The sequence below is a fragment of the Pleurodeles waltl genome, chromosome 11 (genome assembly GCF_031143425.1).
Source record: "Pleurodeles waltl isolate 20211129_DDA chromosome 11, aPleWal1.hap1.20221129, whole genome shotgun sequence".
Taxonomy (NCBI): domain Eukaryota; kingdom Metazoa; phylum Chordata; class Amphibia; order Caudata; family Salamandridae; genus Pleurodeles; species Pleurodeles waltl.
In genome coordinates, this window is record NC_090450.1 from 214,883,447 (window position 1) to 214,903,441 (window position 19,995).

The window sequence follows — 19,995 nt, forward strand, 5'->3', positions numbered from 1 at the left end:
CACAAAACAGACAATCATCAGCTTCAACTAACTCTTTCCACATCATTCAATATGGCCCAATTATTTCAAACATCATCACGCCCCTGTGCCCATCCATTTCTTAACATGGTCTTCAATTTTTCTAGAATTGCATCAATTGTCATTTTATTTTTCCAATTAGCTGTGTCTGAAAATGAAGTCTAAACTTTTCTGAACAAGTACTTCTTTTAGTGGCTTATAGATGGAGCTTACCTTAAGTGTGTTTCACCAAACAAAATTTCAGATTTTTGTCAAAGCCCCAAACACGGCCTCCTTCTCGATGACAGAGTACTGAAATCCTGCTCCTCTTAAAGATCTTGAGACAAAACCTAATCTTTTCACACCATTATGGTTGTCTTGCAATAGGACAGCTCCATACCCTTTGAACTGAAGTCAGTGGTAACAATATGTTTCCCCCAGGCTAACAAGCTCTTAATTTAGGAGAATGTTTCAAACACTTTTTCACATCCTGGAATTCTTCCTCACATGCCTTACTCTATTCAAATGGCACCTTGTTTTTCATTAACTATCTCATGCTGATCATCTTACTGACTTGGTTCTCAACAAATTTACTGTATACTTTTTTCATACCAAAGAGTGATCTCAACTCATTGTTGTTCTTTGGTGCAACCATTTTCCAAATACTAAGGTCTAACTCTTCTGTTGATTCTATATCCTCAACACTCACTTTATGACCGAAATAAGTGATGTCTCTACACCTGAATTTACGCTTCTCAATTTGACTGTCAAACCATACCCTTGAAAATTCCTCAGTGCCATTCTTACTCTGTAATCACGTTGTGATCTAATGTTCCTGTTTACTGACATATCATCCTGATAATAAAATGCAGGAGGTATTGTTGCTGCCATAGAATACATGGCTCTCAGAAATACAGATGGCACAGAAACAAGCCCAAATAAAATTTGTGAATTTAAAGGCTCTCATAGGTGGGATCAATGCTGCAGTTCCTGTGATTTTGGATGCAAGGGTATCTGATAATATGCCAAAGACAAGTCAAGTGTTGGAAAGAACTTGGCTCCAGATAATGTGGTAAACATCTCTGAGATATTGGATAGTGGGATCCTATCTACAATAACGTCTTTTTGGAAGGTCCTAAAATCTACACACAGTCTGATTCTTGTATTGGGTTTGTGGGCCATTACTATGGGTGCCAACCACTCTGAGGCTTATATCAGTTCTACAATTTCCAACTTGCACATTTTCTTTAGTTCTTCTTTTACTGCATCATGCATTCATAAAGGAAGCCTCCTGATGTTTGCAGTCACTCGAGTAACTCTTTCTTTCAATTCAATTTTACACTCATGGGAACTCCTTTTCAAATTTCACATGTTATTCTATAGTTTGAATCTGAATCTGTGGCTGTGCATTAGAATCCAAGTATACTCCTAGATCCTTTTGCATGGACCACACTAAGATGTTGTCTCCTTTTTCTGACACATATGTTTTTAAAACTACATCATTGTTCTTATACCTAATCATTCCTTTAAAATACTCCTCCATTCTAATAGGTTCACCTCCATATCCTCCAGGTTCTACATCCATCTCATGTAGTTTCACATTTTCACCAGATAATTTATTTACAGGTCTGCAGCATGCCATAAAGTGTCCTTTCTTACCACATTTGCTACATGTAGCTTTCATAGCAGACATTCTTTAAAATTAGCCATGTGCCCCCCTCAACTATACCTTGAAACTATGATCATAACCTTTGTTTGTTTCTACTTTTTTAAATTTTTGACCACACTACCCACTTTCTTCTCATCAGCGGTGTTGGTCTCAGTATCATTTGTTCATCTCTTTCACACACTTCAACATGTATTTGATGTGTTTGGCAACTATTACTACCTCACCCATGGGTGGATCATCTTTTGATTACAATTCTTCATTTGCTTCTCCAACTTTACATGTGGCAGCATGTTTTCTCAATGCTTAGACAAAATCTTCTACTATCCCTGACTTTTTGGAACCTTATAACAAAGTTGTATTGTTCTAATATTTTTCTTATGCGAGGCAGAAAATGCATATCTAAATGTTTCACTCAAATCTCACAAGCACTGAGACCCCTTCAGTTGTCCATACTTAGTTTAGATAAGTGCTCTAATCTTTCTTGCCCTGCTCCTCCCAAACTGAGGGCCAGATTTACAAGGCCCTAGCACCTCCTTTGCCTCATTAGCATAATTGTTTTTACTTGAATGTGGCTCAGCAAGGCAAAAATCGCTGCTCCTTATTTATCCCTTGCATCACATTATGCCTGTGCCAGGAATAATGTATGCAAGGGGGGGCGTTCCGGCGTTAGGAGGCCTGCAAAAATGACGCAACTAACTCTACAAGATTTCATTGTGCCATTTTTGGCATCATTTTGAACGCCTACTCAAAACAGTTTGCATTGTTCTATATATTTTTTTCTCCCAAACGAATCTGAGGCAACTTTCGTTAGTGTGTGGGTCTCTGTAGAAGTAGCAACCTACTGGAAATGTGTGGATAACTGTTGCCAGAAACAATAAATGAAAAGTAATACATTCAGTAATGTTGTTAGACCCTTCATTTTAGTTTTGTTCATATTTTTTCCCACTAGGCGGTGCTATATTGTGAAAATAGTTTAGAAGAGGTTTTTGTGTGTGAATGTCTCCTCTTATGTCCAATTTAAGCTCTTTTTCTTAATTGTAGGCACCGCTGTTTCCGGTCAGAGAAACACTAGTATAAGAGCTGAAGTTTGAGTGCAGGCACTGATTGGAAGAACATTTCAGAAAGTCAAAATTGCCAGGTACATTCTGATTTTCCTAATTAGTAAGTACTTCATTTACTCTCATGAGGGCAAAAAGTAATCCTTTAATAAGATAGAAGTTCTGCCGATAATTTCCTCATGTGAAATAAACGCTTAGTCACGTGTATTTGTTTACTTCAAGACAACCACGCTCTGTGTGATTTTTATTCGCAGCCACAGGGATCGCATTCTAACTGCGGCTTCCCTCAAAGGTCGCACTGTAGTCGGTTTGCAATCTGGCTGGTATTTAGTCCCACTAGTTCATTTGACCCTATTGCCACTTAATAAAATGCAGGTATACTCATTTATTTTCTCTTTCATGACAACTGCGTACTGTCTGCACTATTTCCACATGCACAGCGATCGCAATTTAATGCTGTTTCTTTAACAGTCACGTGTCAGGCAGTGTGTAATTGGATGTTTAGCAAGTTACTGTCAGAGTTTTCCACTATGACTTTGGTCTTTAATATACAGTTAAAATCCTGTTACTGAATTAGCCAAGTTTAGTCAAGTTTTTGCACAGACTTTCTCCTTTGTTCTAGGTGTATTACCTGGAGCATTCAGAGGCTGGAACAGTCAGAGGCTGGAACAGCGTGTTGGGGTGTTCAGACTTAAATCATCCACATCACAAGTGTCGGATGGCATGAACCACAAGAACGCAAATGTGATGAATTAATGAATAAAGATAATTATGAATGTGTGTAGGAAAGTACCATCTTGCCTGGCATGTTACCCCCATTTTTTACCTGTATGTATGTTTTTTTTGCCTTTGTCACTGGGATCCTGCTAGCCAGGGCCCCAGTGCTCACAAAGTGTGCCCTGTATGTGTTCCCTGTGTGGTGCCTAACTGTATCACTGAGGCTCTGCTAACCAGGACCTCAGTGTTTATACTCTCTCTGCTTTTACAATTGTCACTGCAGGCTAGTGACTAATTTTACCAATTCTGATTGGCACACTGGAACACCCTCATAATTCCCTACTATATGGTACCTAGGTACCCAGGGTATTGGGGTTCCAGGAAATCCCAAGGGGCTGCAGCATTTCTTTTGCCACCCATAGGGACCTCAGACAATTCATACACAGGACTGCCACTGCAGCCTGAGTGAAATAACGTCCACATTATTTCACAGCCATTTTTCACTGCACTTAAGTAACTTATAAGTCACCTATGTGTCTAACCCTCACTTAGTGAAGGTTGGGTGCAAAGTTACTTAGTGTGAGGGCACCCTGGCACTAGCTAAGGTGCCCCCACAATGTTCAGGGCAATTTCTCCGGACTTTCTGAGTGCGAGGACACCATTACATGTGTGCACTACATATAGGTCAATACCTATGTAGCGTCACAATGGTAACTCCAAACATGGCCATGTAACATGTCTAGGATCATGGAATTGTCACCCCAACACCATTCCGGTATTGGGGGGCCAATTCCATGCATCCCCGGGGCTCCAGCAGAGAGCCTGGGTACTGCCAAACTAACTCTCAGGGGTTTTCTCTGCAGCTACTGCTGCTGCAAACTCTCAGACAGGTTTCAGCCTCTCTAGGGCCTGGGCAGCCTAGTCCCAGGAAGGCAGAAGAAAGGATTTCCTCTGAGAGAGGGTGTTACACCCTCTCCCTTTGGAAATAGGTGTTAAGGGCCTGAGAGGAGTAGTCTCTGCTGGTCTCTGGAAATGTTTTGAAGGGCACAGATGGTGCCCTCCTTGCGTAAGCCAGTCTACATCGGTTCACGGATCCCCCCAGCCCTGCTCTGGCACATAACTGGACAAAGGAAAGGGGAGTGACCACTCCCCTGACCAGCACCTCCCCAGGGGAGGTGCCCAGAGCTCCTCCAGTGTGTCCCAGACCTCTGCCATCTTGAATGCAAGGTGTTGGGGCACAATGGAGACCTCTGAGTCGCCAGTGCCAGCAGGTGACATCAGAGACCCCTCCTGATAGGTGATTACCTCTCTCTGTAGCCAATCCTCCTCTGTGGGCTATTTAGGGTCTCTCCTGTGGGTTTCTCATCAGATAACGAATGCAAAAGCTCACCAGAGTTCCTCTGCACTTCTCTCTTTGACTTCTGCCAAGGATCAACCGCTGACTGCTACAGGACGCCTGCAAAACTGCAACAAAGCAGCAAGAAGACTATCAGCAACATTGTAGCACCTCATCTTGCCGGCTTTCTCGACTGTTTCCTGGTGGTGCATGATCTGAGGGCTGTCTGTCTTCACCCTGCACTGGAAGCCAAGAAGAAATCTCCTGTGGGTCAACGGAATCTCCCCCTGCCAACGCAGGTACCAAACTTCTGCATCACCGGTCCTCTGGATCCCCTCTCATCTTGACAAGTGTGGTCCCTGGAACACAGGAGCTGGATCCAAGTGTTCCAGACAGTCCAGTGGCCCTTCTGTCTAAATTTGGTGGAGGTAGGTCCTTGCCTCCCCACGCCAGACAGTAATCCTATGTACTGCAGCTGCTAGGGCTTCTGTGCACTTTTGCAAGACTTCCATTGTGCACAGCCTAGCCCATGTCCCCAGCACTCCATCCTACATTGCCCAACTTGCTGAGTTGGTCTCCTACTTCGTGGGACCCTCCTTTGTTGTGCTGAGATGACTGCCATGCTCAGATCTTGTGAATGCCTGTTCAGGTACGTCTGTGGGTGCTGCCTGCTTCTGCATGTGCTCTCTGTGTTGCTGAGCGCCCCCTCTGTCTCCTCCTCCAAGGGGTAACCTCCTGGTCCTTCCTGGGCCCTGGCAGCACCCAAAATCCTCAACCGTGACTCTTGCAGCTAGCATGACTTGTTTGCGGTCTTTCTGGGTGGAAACAACTTTGCATCCTCCAGCACGCCGTGAGATATCTTCTGACCAAAGGAGAAGTTCCTGGCACCTTCCGTTGTTGCAGAATCTTCAGCTTCTTCCACCCGGAGGCAACCCTTTTGCACCTTCATCCGGGGTTTAGTTGGCTCCTGCCCCCCCCTGGACACTTGCGTGACTCTTGGACTTGATCCCCTTCCTTTTCCGGTCCTCAGGTCCAGGAATCCATCTTCAGTACTTTGCAGTCAGTTGTTGTCTTTGCGCAATTCCCTATCTCAACTTTACTGTCTTTCTGGGGAAGTAGGGTAAATGTACTCCTACTTTTCAGGGTCTTGGGGTGTGGTATCTTGGACACCCTTAGTGTTTTCTTACACTCCCAGCGACCCTCTGCACACTACACTAGGCCTGGGGTCCATTTGTGGTTCACATTCCTCTTTTGGAGTATATGGTTTGTGTTGCCCTAGGCCTATTGTCTCCTATTGCATTCTATTATGTTCTACAGTGTTTGCACTACTTTTCTAAGTGTTTACTTACCTGATTTTGGTCTGTGTGTATATTTTGTGTATTTTACTTACCTCCTAAGGGAGTATATCCTCTGAGATACTTTTGGCATATTGTCACTAAAATAAAGTACCTTTATTTTTTAGTAACTCTGAGTATTGTGTTTCTTATGATATGGTGCTATATGATATAAGTGGTATAGTAGGACCGTTGCATGTCTCCTAGTTCAGCCTAATCTGCTCTGCTATAGCTACCTCTATCAGCCTAAGCTGCTAGAACACTACTAATCTACTAATAAGGGATTTATGGCCCTGGCACAAGGTGCAAGTACCACTAGGTACCCACTATAAGCCAGGCCAGCCTCCTACAATGAGTGAATTAAAGTCTTTATTCCTAATCACCCAATCCAAAATCACTTTCCAAATGCCTTCAGATCACTTCAGCTCGTCTCTTCACATTATAGAGCGTTACAGGATGGTTCCATATTTTGAAGAAGGATGGAGTCAAAGGAAAATACCACACATCTATATATACTGCAGTGCTTGCCGCATGATGAACTGCTTTAGAACATGGATGGTCTTCAAGATGGATGTTGTCAGACTGTTTTAAAGTTTGCAGTTATTCTGTTATCATCATTTGTCAATTGTTTACAGTTGGACACATGATATGGCTTCAAGTCAATCAACACCTGTTTGTTCAATCTTGAGAGGATATTTATGGACAAAAGAGAAAACATTTCAGGAGAGGACAGCATTTTCTTATATTTAAGCCTAAAGAACATATATTTCCTCAGGGACTCATCCTATCACCAACTGTAAGCAACTGCAGGCTTCCACTCAACACATGCCAACATTCTGTTACATCAGTATTCGCTCTCAGTATTTCAGGCACCAACTCAGACAACAAGGATATGTGGACACACTGAATACCACACTGTCTCCTCTTCTTGCAATTGTTCCGTCAGCTGTCACCATTAGTATCTGGTCTCTTCAGGAGTGTCCAAACAAATCTTTTTTTTTACCAGTTTCTCAGACGCTTCTTCACCAGGTTTATGTAAACAGCTAATAGGAGCAGGCACTGATGCACGTCACTCAAACTTTGATGGTTTAATTGAAAATCGTTTAACAGAATGAGGAGTCATTTTTTAATGAGAATAAAGATCTTGTATTGACTGTATAGAGGCAGTAGGGGTGCAAGGTAAAGATTGCAGTGGGTTATATCTTTTTTAGAAGAGTGAACACAGTCTGTTAGGCTGAGGCAATTCTCATCTAAACCTAAGAAGTTTACAGACGGGCACAGTGGCAGTGCAACTGACAATGAAGAATTTCTATGCAACTTTGTACTCCTTTTATGTCTATAAGATGGCCACAGACAATTCTTTGACTTTTTCAGACGAAGATATTATCCAGGTCATCACAGGGCTCCCAAATGATAAAGCGCCGGGACTGGAGGGTTTGACAGCATTATTCTATAAGGAGTATGCAGACCCACTGGCACCGCATCTCCTCAAGATGTATGCAGAGTTAATCGAAAGCGGCAAATTTCCACCCTCACTATGAGAAGCGCTGATTGTCACTGTGCTCAAGCCTGGTAAGAACGCGGTGCAATGCAACTCTTACCGACCTCTGTCACTAACAAATTTAGACCATAAAATTGTGGCAAAACTGATTGGCTCAAGACTCAAGTCCTTCCAGACCAGTTCGAGTTTATCCCAGACAGAGGAACTTTTTACAATCTGGGACTTAACTTGCGGTGGCACAATCGGTGGTCCCTGAAAGCTGTTCAGCAGTGGTATTCTTAGACGCAACTAAGGCATTTGACTCTTTAGAATGGTCTTTCCTCTTTGGGCTCCTGGCCCGTTTAGGCCTCAGCCCCAAATTCATCTGGCTAATCAAATTGCTAAACTCCAAGCCCAGTGCCAGAATACGCATTAACAGCTCTGTCACTGATGCCATCCCTATCTCTAGAGGCACCAGGCAGGGTTGCCCTGAATCACTGCTGCTTTTTGCATTGTAACCATTGGCTGCATGCCTAAAGCAACACCATCATCTCCAAGGGCTTGCCTTCCAACCCGACTGTTGTTGGTATTGATGTATGCGGATTTCGTTATGCTTTATCTTCAGTACCCTCAGACTAATTTAGATCTCCTGATACACAAGTTCATATGCTTTGGCAAACTCTCAGATACAAAAATTAATTGGGCCAAATCCACAGTGATCCCATTGGCAGATGCAACTAAACCACTCACCTCTGCCTTACCCTTCTGCTGGGCAGAGGAACCAGTCCGATAACTGGGGATCTGGCTAAATAGAAAGTTGGCCGAATTGTGGGTGGCGAATTACAGAAGAGTGGTCTCCTGGTTGGAAAGTGGAGTAGACTGTTGGTGGTCCTGCCTTTGCTAATCAATTAGTAGTTCCTGTATTTCAGAATAGCAGGGATGGGGGAACGAGTTTCTCTGTAATGGCTCCTACCATGTGGAACTCACTGCTGACAGCGGTTCACCACACGACGAGCTACAGTTCCTCCCAGAAACATTGAAAGATCTGGTTGTTTAAATAGGCTAATTGAAACTAGTCAGTTAATGGTGGTTCCATCAGACTGGATATTTCTGCAGCACCAATAGACCACTGGTGAACATGTGATTTTATGAATACCATAACATGATATTATCACCTCCTGGAAGGTCTGGCATGTACATTCACATTCAGAAAAATATTTCATAACATGAATGGTTTAGCAACACATGTTCAGCATACTTTTGAAAGTTCTCTGTGCTATATAGGTTATTTAGCAACGGCATACCATTATGTAAGACCTTCTCAGTCAAGGCTTGATTAAGCAGTATATTGCTAGGCTGTATCACTTCAAATGAATTTGGTTGCTGACCTGAGAGAACTGGAGATCTTCTCCCAATTTAGTTAGTTTGTATCTGTTAATACTTTAAATTTAAAAAACACCTCCTTAGTCATTTGGAATGTGTATATTCCACCCATTGCTACCGAGCAGAGCAAGTGTTTTTGTGACAGAGCAAGTTGTGGCTTGGCTCTGAGACACATAATGTGACTATGGGAAGCTATTGCTATTAATACTGTTGGAAATGGGGTCTTTGGTTGACAGTCAGGTTACCCCCTGTTCAAGCAAGGACCCTCATTCTACTCAGGGTAAACAAAACAAGACCAAAACAACAAAAATAGATCATACACAAGTCAAGTAATGCATTTTTAAAGATTAAATCCCAAAATAGCGCTTAGAAACACAAAATGCTTTGATGAGGTGTTAACATGGCGTCATGACGGAGTCGTTCTCAACAATCCGACACCAGTGGCATTGGCCACGCAGCCATGTAGACCCCCAGGTAGAGCACCTTGGTGAAGAATGGAAACAAGTCAATGCGCGAAGTCGGGGATCGCGGCGTCTGTGTGAAATGTTGAATCCGGGCACTTCAAGTAGCATCAGTCACGGCGTGGTGCGGTGACTTCCACGGAGTCGCCGACTTCGGCGGGGCGGCAGCGGTGTTGGGCCTGCGATGGTCATCACGTTCCAGCGAAGATCACGGAGTCGATTGCAGGCGGCGTCACCGAATTCAGCAGCGGCGTCGGTCTGGAGTCGTCCAAAGTAAATTTCCTTGAATTTTCACCAGCTTTTCCTTCCAAGGGCCCAGAGACTGGATAGGGCACCACTTGTCAGGGGAGAAGTCTCTCCAGAGACTCCAGGTGCTGGCAGAGAGAAGTCTTTGCTGTCCCTGAGACTTCAAACAACAGGAGGCAAGCTCTAAATCAAGCCCATGGAGATTTCTTCACAAGATGGAAGGCACACAAAGTCTAGTCTTTGTCCTCTTACTCTGGCAGAAGCAGCAACTGCAGGATAGCTCCACAAAGCACAGTCACTGACAGGGCAGCTCTTCTTCCTCAGCTCTTCAGCTCTTCTCCAGGCAGAGGTTCCTCTTGTTTCCAGAAGTGCTCTAAAGTATGTGGTTTTGGGTGCCCCTCTTATACCCAATTTCTTGTTTGAAGTAGGCCTACTTCAAAGTAATGTCTCTTTTGAATGTGAAATCCTGCCTTGCCCAGCCCAGGACCCAGAAACTCACCAGGGGGTCGAAGACTGGATTGTGTGAGGACAGGCCCAGCCCTTTCGGGTGTAAGTGACCACTCCTCCCCTCTCTCCTAGCACAGATGGCTCATCAGGAAATACAGACTACACCCTAGCTCTCTTTGTGTCACTGTCTAGTGTGAGCTGCAACCAACCCATCTGTCAAACTGACCCAGACAGCAAATCCACAAACAGACAGAGTCACAGAAATGGTATAAGCAAGAAAATGCTCACTTTCTAAAAGTGTCATTTTCAAACACACAATCTTAAAATCAACTTAACTAAAATATGTATTTTTAAATTGTGAGCTCAGAGACCCAAAACTCCACATGTCCATTCACTCCCAAAGGGAATCTACACTTTAATCAGATTTAAAGGTAGCCCCCATGTTAACCTACGAGAGAGATAGGCCTTGCAACAGTGAAAAATGAAGTTAGCCATATTCCACTGTCAGGACATATAAAACACATTACTATGGGCCTCATTTCAACCTCTGCGGTCTTTAAACAAGACCGCCGAGGTACCACTGTGCTGAAGACCGCCAGTGCAGGTGATTATCCGCACAGCTTATCATGACTGCTGGCAGCCCGCTGCCCTTTTTCGGACAGAGAGCTGCCAGCAGCCATACTGGCAGTCAGCGGTGAAGTGGAGGCTGCTCCACCGCCACGTCATCAGAACACTGCCCACGAACCACATCCCATGATTCGGTGTGGCGGTGTTCTAGTGAAGGGGAGCCAACGGCGGAGCAGCCCCCATGGATCCCGTTCCCTTCCGGAGGATCACCGGACCAGGTAAGGTGATCGTCCATTAGGGCAGAGGGGTGGGGGGGCATTGTGTGTTGTGTGCGTTCATGCGGGTGTGCGTGTGAGTGTGTGAAGGAGGTGTGTGAGTGTGTGTATGCATGCGGGGGTGTTGTGTGTTTGGAAAATGTGTGCATGTCTGTCTGTGTATGTCTGTGTGTATGTGTGCATGGTTGTGTGCGTGTATGTGTAGTTGTAGTGTAAGTGTGCATGTAGGGGTGTGTGTCAATGTTGGAGGGGTGCGGAGGGGGTTTTACCACCTTTGGGAGGTGGTGGGGGATTGTGGGTTTGGGGGGGAAGACTCTGCGAAGGGGGGTGGGGGAGACCATATCAGTGCCAGGGAACAAATTCCCTGGCACTGATAGTGCCTACCTCCATGGATTTCGTGGTGGTACAGAACCCCACAAAATCCATGGTGGTATGCGGGGTCGTGATGCCGCCAGCAGTGTAGTAATGGCTGCCGGGCTGGAGACCGAAGTCTCCAGCCCAGCGGTCTTTACCACCCTGGAGGTCCAAGTGGAGAAGTGGCGGTTTTGCATGGCAGTCACCGCCATGCTTGTAATTCCAATTTTTGTACTGCTGGCTTGTTTGCGGTATTGCTGCCACTTCTCCACTGAACGCCAGGGTTGTAATGAGGGCCTATATGTCCTACCTTAACCATACACTGCACCCTGCCCTTGGGGCTACCTAGGTCCTACCTTAGGGGTGTCTTACATGTAAGAAAAGGGACGGTTTAGGCCTGGCAAGTGGGTACACGTGCCAAGTCGAATTTACAGTTTAAATTGCACACAAAGACACTGCAGTGGCAGGTCTGAGACATGATTACAGAGCTACTCGTGTGGGTGCACAACCAGTGCTGCAGGCCCAATAGTAGCATTTGATTTACAGGCCCCGGCACCTCTAGCGCACTTTACTAGGGACTTAGTAGTAACTCAAATATGCCAATCATGGATAAACCAACCAACAATACAATTTACACAGAGAGTATATGCACTTTAGCACTGGTTAGCAGCAGTAAAGTGCTCAGAGTTCAAAATCCAACAGCAACAGGTCAGAAAATATAGGAGGCAGGAGGCAAAAAGATTGGGGCTGACCCTGCATAAGCAAAAAAGTCCATCAAATACATATTTAGATTGTTTTTGCTGTAACTGGCAAATATGATCAAGGTAAATTTTTCAAATGGTTGACTTGCTCCCTAAGAGGGGTAAAAGTAGACGTTTTTGTACTGGCAGATCTTGCACTGTAGTAAATATTGCCTGTAGGAGGCTGGCCTGCTTTGTAGCGGGTACCTAAGGTACTTACACCTTAGACCAGGTCCAGTTATCCCATATAGTGAAGTGAAGGCACCTTGATATCTTCACGGGTGAGTAGCTGCAATTTACAAATATTGATTGATTGATTGTTGGAAAAGCAATGTACTGTTACGTCTGCTGGACTCTTCAGGTTGCAGGGATATGTAGGGCTTGTAGCTTCATCATGAACCCTAGGAACCCAGAGCCAATAAATGAACTGCACTTTGCAATGGGTTTTCATGGTATATCGTATATACAGCAAATTATATGGTAAAATATAAAGAGTCAAAAATATGTATCAAGGAAACCTTTGTATTGGTTTGTAGTGGGCACTGGTTTGTAGTGGGTACCTAAAGTACTTACACCTTATACCAGGTCCAGTTATCCCTTATTAGTGAAATGTAGGCAGTGTCTAGAAGCCAGGGATCCAATGCAGCCGGAGAACAACTCAGGGAGCTGAGCGTCGTGGGATAGAGTGCTAGGGACCTGGGCTACACTGTGCATAAAGGATTTCTTAGAGTAGCACACAGAAACTCTGGGAGCCGCAAAACACACGGTGCACAGGGGTACTGTCTGGCTCGGAGAGGCAAGCTCTTACCTCCACCAAACTTGGACAGCTGGACCTTTGGACAGTCAGGGTCACTTCCGTCCACCACCTGTGTTCCAGGATCCATGCTCATTCTCAGGAGAGGGGACCCAGGTGACTGGTCGTCGCTGCAGAGAGGTGTCTACTGAAGCAGGTAAGTGATTCCGTCACTCCACTGGAGATTCCTTCGGTCCTTCTGATGCAGGATGAAGACAGGCAGTCTTCGGAGTGTGCACGACCTGAAAACTGTTGCAGTTGCTGGCAGGAGCTGGAGTTACAGAGTTTCAGTAGCCATCTTGGATACTTTGTTTCAGTTGTAGAGTTCCTGGAGCAGTTCAGCAGTTGATTCGATTGTAGAAGGTGAAGCAAAGGTCACAGAGGAGTCCTGCTGGAGTCTTGGAAACCAAATCTGAGGAAACACCCAGAGGAGAGACCCTAAATAGCTCTGAGAGGGGGATTGGTCCCCTAACCAAGTACGCACCTATCAGGAGGGGTCTCTGACATCATCTGCTGGCACTGGCCACTCATTTGCTCCCAGAGTTCCCTGACCATCCCGAAAATAAGATGACAGAACCCAGGGACACTCTGGAGGATCTCTGGCACCCCCCTAGGGTGGTAATGGGCACTCTCCTTTCCTTTGACCAATTTTGCGCAAGAACAGGGATTGGGGGTCCCTGAACTGGTGTAGACTGGATTATGCAAGGAGGGCACCGTTTGGGTCCTTCAAAGCATTTCCAGAGGTCCATGGAGGATACTCCTTCTATGCCTGTAACACCTATTTCCAAAGGGAGAGGGTGTAACACCCCTCTCCTAAAGGAAATGCATTGTCTTCCTTCCTGGGATTGAGCTGCTCAGCTCCAGGAGGGCCGAAGCCTGTTTGTGAGATGGCAGCAGCTGGGGCTGCAGTGGAACCTCAGAGAGTTGGTTTGGCATTACTTGGAGTCCATGGTGGAGCCCCCAGGGTGCATGGAATTGCCCCCCAATACCAGAATCAGATTTGGGGGTAAAATTTCCAGTTCCTAGACACCTCACATGACCATATTCGGGGTTACCACTGTGAAGCTACATGTATGTATTTACCTATATCTTGTGCACACTTATAATGGTGTCCCCGCACTCACAAAGTCAGGGAAAATGGGCCTGGACAACGCTGGAGCACCTCTGCTAGGGCAGAGGTCCCCTTACACACAGGTACTATGCATCTAGCCTTCAGGGTCTGATGGTTAGATATATAGGTGACTTATAAGTGACCTGGTGCAGTAAAAATGGCTGTGAAATAGTGCTCATACTATTTCACTCAGGCTACAATGGCAGTCCTGAAGAAGTGTTTGTATGAGCGCCTCTTGGGTGGCAAAAGAAATGCTGCAGCCCATTGGGATCTCCTGGAATCCCAATGCCGTGGGTACCTAGGTACCATATACTAGGGACTTATAAGGGGAGTCAGTATGCCACTTTAGAGTGAAACATGGAGTCACTAGACTATAATGACAAATTTAGAAACAGAGAGAGCATGAGCACTGGAGTTCTGATTAGAAGGACTCCAGTGACAATTTAGAAAACAGTAAAACACACTGACAAGCAGGGAACAAACCATAAGCACTGGGGTCCTGACTTGCAGGATCCCAGTGACACAATCAAAACACACTGACATCAGGCAGAAATTGGGGGTAACATGCCAAGAAAGATGGTACTTTCCTACATTGCTGGACTATTGTTGGCGTTGACTGTCACCAGTAATAGTCATGCAGTATTTTCAAGGGCACTGAAATACCTGTGAGAGCTAGACCTACCCCACTTAATTTATTAAGATAACATTTATTAATTTAAAATTTCTTGCTCTTCCACTCCTGGTACTATCATTTTAAGGGGCCAGGAAATAACTGTATTTCAGTGGCAAACCGGTGGACGTGGCTTCAGTATTGTGGGATGCTTCAGTTGCTGAGGTTGTTTCTGGGTCGATTTTCGTTTATGAACAGATTAACACCCTTACTTTATTTTTCAGCATTGCAGATTTAGCAGCACAGTCATCAGCAGAATTGCACTTTGAGGTAATTTCCTCAATCTGGTAGGCCAGGGTACGGTATCAACTATTTAACAGTGAGAGCTGTCTTTTGGAGACAGTTGTCCATACCCAGAACTGATTTTCTCTTAGCATTTTCACACGAGTCGTTATAATCATTTTACATGCCGAATTGTTAAATCAACACTGTAATCCTGTACCCAAATATCTATCAGAAACAATTCGTGAGGTAACCGAATGATTAGCCTTTTGCGAAACTAAAATAAGTTTATTTAATTCTGCAGTGTCTGATATGAAATCCGCAATGCTTCATGTATGCATGTTTTATTTTAAATTGTGTGTCTTCAAATAGTCCTGCCACTGTCAAGCAGCACGGCTGACAGTGTTTTGTACTCACTGTAGGTTGTACAGATTAATTTATATAGAATACAGAAAAGGTACTCACATGATGGCCTTGCTTACGAAGATATGGATATTACTTGTTGATACGGGAGAAACTCCTGGGTTTTCATTGTTAGGTCACACTCAAATTGAATATCTGAATGTATCACCTAACCTGTAAGTCCCTAGGATTTTCAATACTAGCATTCATTGCTTCTACCGAAGGGAGTATAGGGGACATTATGACAACCTTTTTCCATTTGTTGTTTGTCATTCTTTAATGATGGCTATTTGCATAGCACTAAGAAAAATGCTCCTCTTCAGTCAAGTAGGAATCTGATTTGCAAGCAATTGGTGCTATTCCTCTTTCATAATATTCTGTTTTATAACTTCAGCCTGACTCAAAACTAACCTGATCATCAACCGGCATTTGTTCTCACTTGTCTGTAAATATGTAGAAACCACTATATCTTTCTCTGGTTCCTTAAGTAACTTTGAGCCTGATTCACAAAGGTAAATTTACAATTGCTTGCTATTCACAAATGCATTTTACAAATAGTATCTTTATGACCGTGGGCTCCCTGCATTTAAAAAATATAGGGCTGCCTATCCTTTTATGTGGGGATACTCTGAAGTCATAACCTGTAAGTTCACCTTTGTGATTCAGGCCCTTAATGTGTTAATCCTTTCTATCTTTACCAGTGGAGGTTCGGGTTAATAGATGATTTAGTGTTTTTACTCTCTTTACATAATGCAGGGGATAGGTTGAGCCAAAATGTAAACATCCAATAAATTATCATAAACTTTTATGTGTATTTTGTGAGTAGAGAATATGCATTTCTCTAGGAACTCTCATGTGAGTCATTTTCCCTATCTGGCAAATTTATATCTTAAGGAGATCACATTTAAAAGAAAAATAACCTTAAGGTCTCTTTGTAGCCACCTACGAAAGTATATCACTATTATGCCTGCGTGTTGAAGGAGCTACAGAGGAATCTACACTAGTGTCTTCCTGCAGCAGTCCATAATAGAAGCTCAGAAGATCATAGCAAATATTTTATATAATGCTTTTAATAATTGAATAAATCCATATTGTGTATCCTGAATGTGAACAAAGTCAATTGCAGGATTCAAGAGCTATCCTTTGAATGAAAGAACAGTTTGCTATATCTGTTGCACTTTTATGTTTTTTTGCTTGTGATGTATTTCATTAATCCAGCAATGTGTGCGCTTTGATCTTTATATGTTGTACAATGTTGGTTCAGGCCTGAAGTCCAAAACCTATTTCCAAGATCGGTCCGGTTTTAAAATTAGAAACATGTGGATGTTCTCGATGGACATTTTTTATTATTTTATGATATTGTTATTCAGTGAGAATTAGTTTCAAGCCTGTTTTTGCTTCTGGTTTCATTGCATATTGTTAATGAACATGAGGTTAATCACACAAAGAAATATCTTTCGAATTGCTTTGGAACCACTTGCGCTGCCCCTTTATTGGCATATTGGCCCTTAAGTGGCATGGGCAATGAGGACGATAAGACTCACAGTATAAACGTCTCTCTTAAAGAAGTACTAATTATACATCTCGGGGGGCAATTCCCTTTTGCTATATATGTATCAGGCACACTCTTCATGTGCGTTTGGGGGAAACATAAACATTTCACTTAATTAGAGTTAATGAACCGCCCTAGGGGCAGCCATGAACTTGAGACTTCCCAGGGGGCAGTGCACATGGAGCAGCCCCTTTAATCAGCCATTGCATGTTTTACTGTGCCTGCAGCAGCCGCCTGCATTTTAGAGAGGAGATCCACTTGCAGGCGGGTGCAGAAAGTGACTGCACCTGCTTGCAGTGGGATGTCTTTGGGGGGGTGTGGTTCTATCAGACCCCATTTGTCCCTTCCAGAGGGCTGTCTTAAGGGATGCACTGACAGCGCACCACCTTTTTATGGCACACTGCCAGTGCAACACTTGATGGATACTTTGTCTTTGCGCCAACCTTCATTATATGGTGTGAACACAAAGGAAAAGAGATTCCTTCATTTGTATGAGGTCACACACCCATGCAAATGAGGAAATACTCTCTGAAGAGAGCACTGGTGCTACATGTGCGCCAGCACTATCGGTATTACAGAAGGGGCGTACAAGCCTCTGTGGTCTCTTCTATAGCACCAAAGTACCCTGGGGGGGGCACACCGTGGGAACACGTGCCTGTTGCACCCCCAGGGTACTTGTGTAAAACAGCCCATGGTGCTTTATATCTTAGATAACTCATTACCTACTTGAGCCTTGCACTTCACCTTCTTACGTACAGGCCAACAGAGTGATTCACTCATCCATTTAGCACCTCATGCAAAATAATTCACAGACAGTCATTGTATGACCAAAGTTTCCAAGACACTTCTGGTGCTCAGCAAACCTTCCCTCATTGTAATGATGACCTGCTAATGTCTGTCTAAGTGAAATGCCATTGATGTAGATAGCAACAAAGACAATACGAATTTAGGTAAATGCGAGGGTATGAATTCTATGAACACTTGAATATCCAGCATTTTAATTTGTAACATGTGTAACTGTTTTCTTCCTTCTGATCGTGTTTGGGCTACGCATCTCTTGTACTGCTAGCAGCGTGTGTTCACTTTCTACACTGAGCGCTTCTATTGAATTAGATCATTTTTCACTGGTCAATAAGTTTTGTTTGAACTTCACATAAAATGTTCTTCCAATTGTCCACCTGTTTATTGGTTCTTTCCTTAACTGTTTTGTGATTTTTTGAAGATATCACATGATTTATTTTTATTACTTTATAGTGATTCCCCTTGTGCACATTGTTGTTGTATATATATGAAAGACTCTAACCCCTTGCCGTATACAGAACTGTACCTGTAGCTTATACTGTCAACCTGAATATCCGTAGGCTATTTCATTTTCCGGAGCATTTTCAGTCTCAAGAGAGCTATTGAACTTTGTAGAACGGCTGTTGCCTGCTTTCCTTTGTTCAAAAAGATCCTCTTTCTGGGAGGCATCCTGTCCCTTTCTAGCTGCTACGTTCATCTTTAGAAATACTTTGTTTTGTGTTGTACCTTTTGTTTCACCTGTCCCCAACTGGTAAAAGTGTCAACTAATGCATTTGGCCTTTGCTAAGACCTTGGGAAGTATAGGCACTCTCAAGCAGATCAGGTCTCATCTCAAAAGTCTTGAACAAAATGAGAGTCGTGATCAGATGATTAATATTGCTTTGCAACCCTTATTTCATCCCTGTTTTTCAAAGTATATGCTCCATGTTTTTCCATCTCTGTGCTGTGGGCCTGACTCACAAAGGTACATTTACACTTTTGGATAAGTTTATGGTTCAATATATATTCACAAGCTACGAGTTAATAGTAAGGGTAGAGAGCTCTGTACACACAATGATAGACCTCTCCTGTCTTTTCACATGCAGATTTCTCTGGTGAGTCTCTGCAGTCACAAACTTACTATAAGCTCTAATTTGTGAATACAAAAAGAAATGCATACACTTAAAGAAAAAGTGTAAGTTTACAGGTCCTGAATGTTCTCACGAAGACCACCCTGGGTTTTTTTATTATCTCCCTGATGGAATCACTGTAGACTTCCAGTCAATTGTTTCGTTTCTTTCTGATTTGTTTAATTCTCAAGCTGTGTTTTTATTGAGATTTTTGCTACTTTGTTTCCCATTGTATCCCTTCCCATTGAGGCAAACTTGATTGACAAATTTTGACCCCTTCATTTCCTATTGATATTGTGGAGTACTAGCATAATTTACGTGTATCCCTGAAAGTGCTGCACACTTTCTATGGTTCTCAAAACTACTTTTTTGGCAGGGTCAGAACTCCATAATAATTTCATCCCAAGATGCACAGTTGGAAAAACTCTTTTTTAGTGTGTTTTAGAACCTCAGGTAACACCACTGTAAATATACCACGAGGAGCAGTATATAAGGTTGGGAATATGCTTCCCCATGATTCACACTGTTGGGGACTGGATACCACACCCACTGGAAGGCTCATATCCATTATCATGTTTTTGAGGTGTTAAATGAGTGTACACTACTTCTAGTTGACTGACTTTCTAGTGATCCAAAATAGAATTTCATTCCGTTTTTCAGAGTAACCCCCCTTATGGCTTTAATAGTGTGTTGATCATTGGCAGGTATACTTAAGCATACACAGATGTATAAGTTGTGCTAATCACCTATGTGCCTCTTTGTTGTACACATAGGGCCAGATTTACAAAAGTCTTTGTGTTGTCTTTGCGTCACACAAGGCGATGTAAGGACAATGCAAAATATTCAGTAATCTTTGCAAAGCCACACAAGAGGGGCTTTGTAAAGAAATCTAACAGAGCACAGCTGCTTGCATTGCGTTACATTAGATTTCAAGCTGGGAGGCGTTCCATGGGTGGAGCATGGACGTTCCCATGCATCCACCTATAGATTTTGGAGCATTCCCTGATTTACTTACGCTGGTAAACCTGAGACTGTGTCAAAATGCTACCCCTTCCCTAGTATGATGTACTGAGGAGAAATATTTGTATTTCTCCTCTGCAAATCCTCTTTCTACCTGTTGTAGGAGGCTGGCCTGGCTTGTAGTGGGTACCAAGGGGTACTTACACTCTGTACCAGGTCCAGTTATCCCTTATTGGTGTAGAAGAGGTGTTTCTAGCAGCTTAGGCTGATAGAAGGTAGCTATAGCATAGCAGCTTAGGCTCAACTAGTAG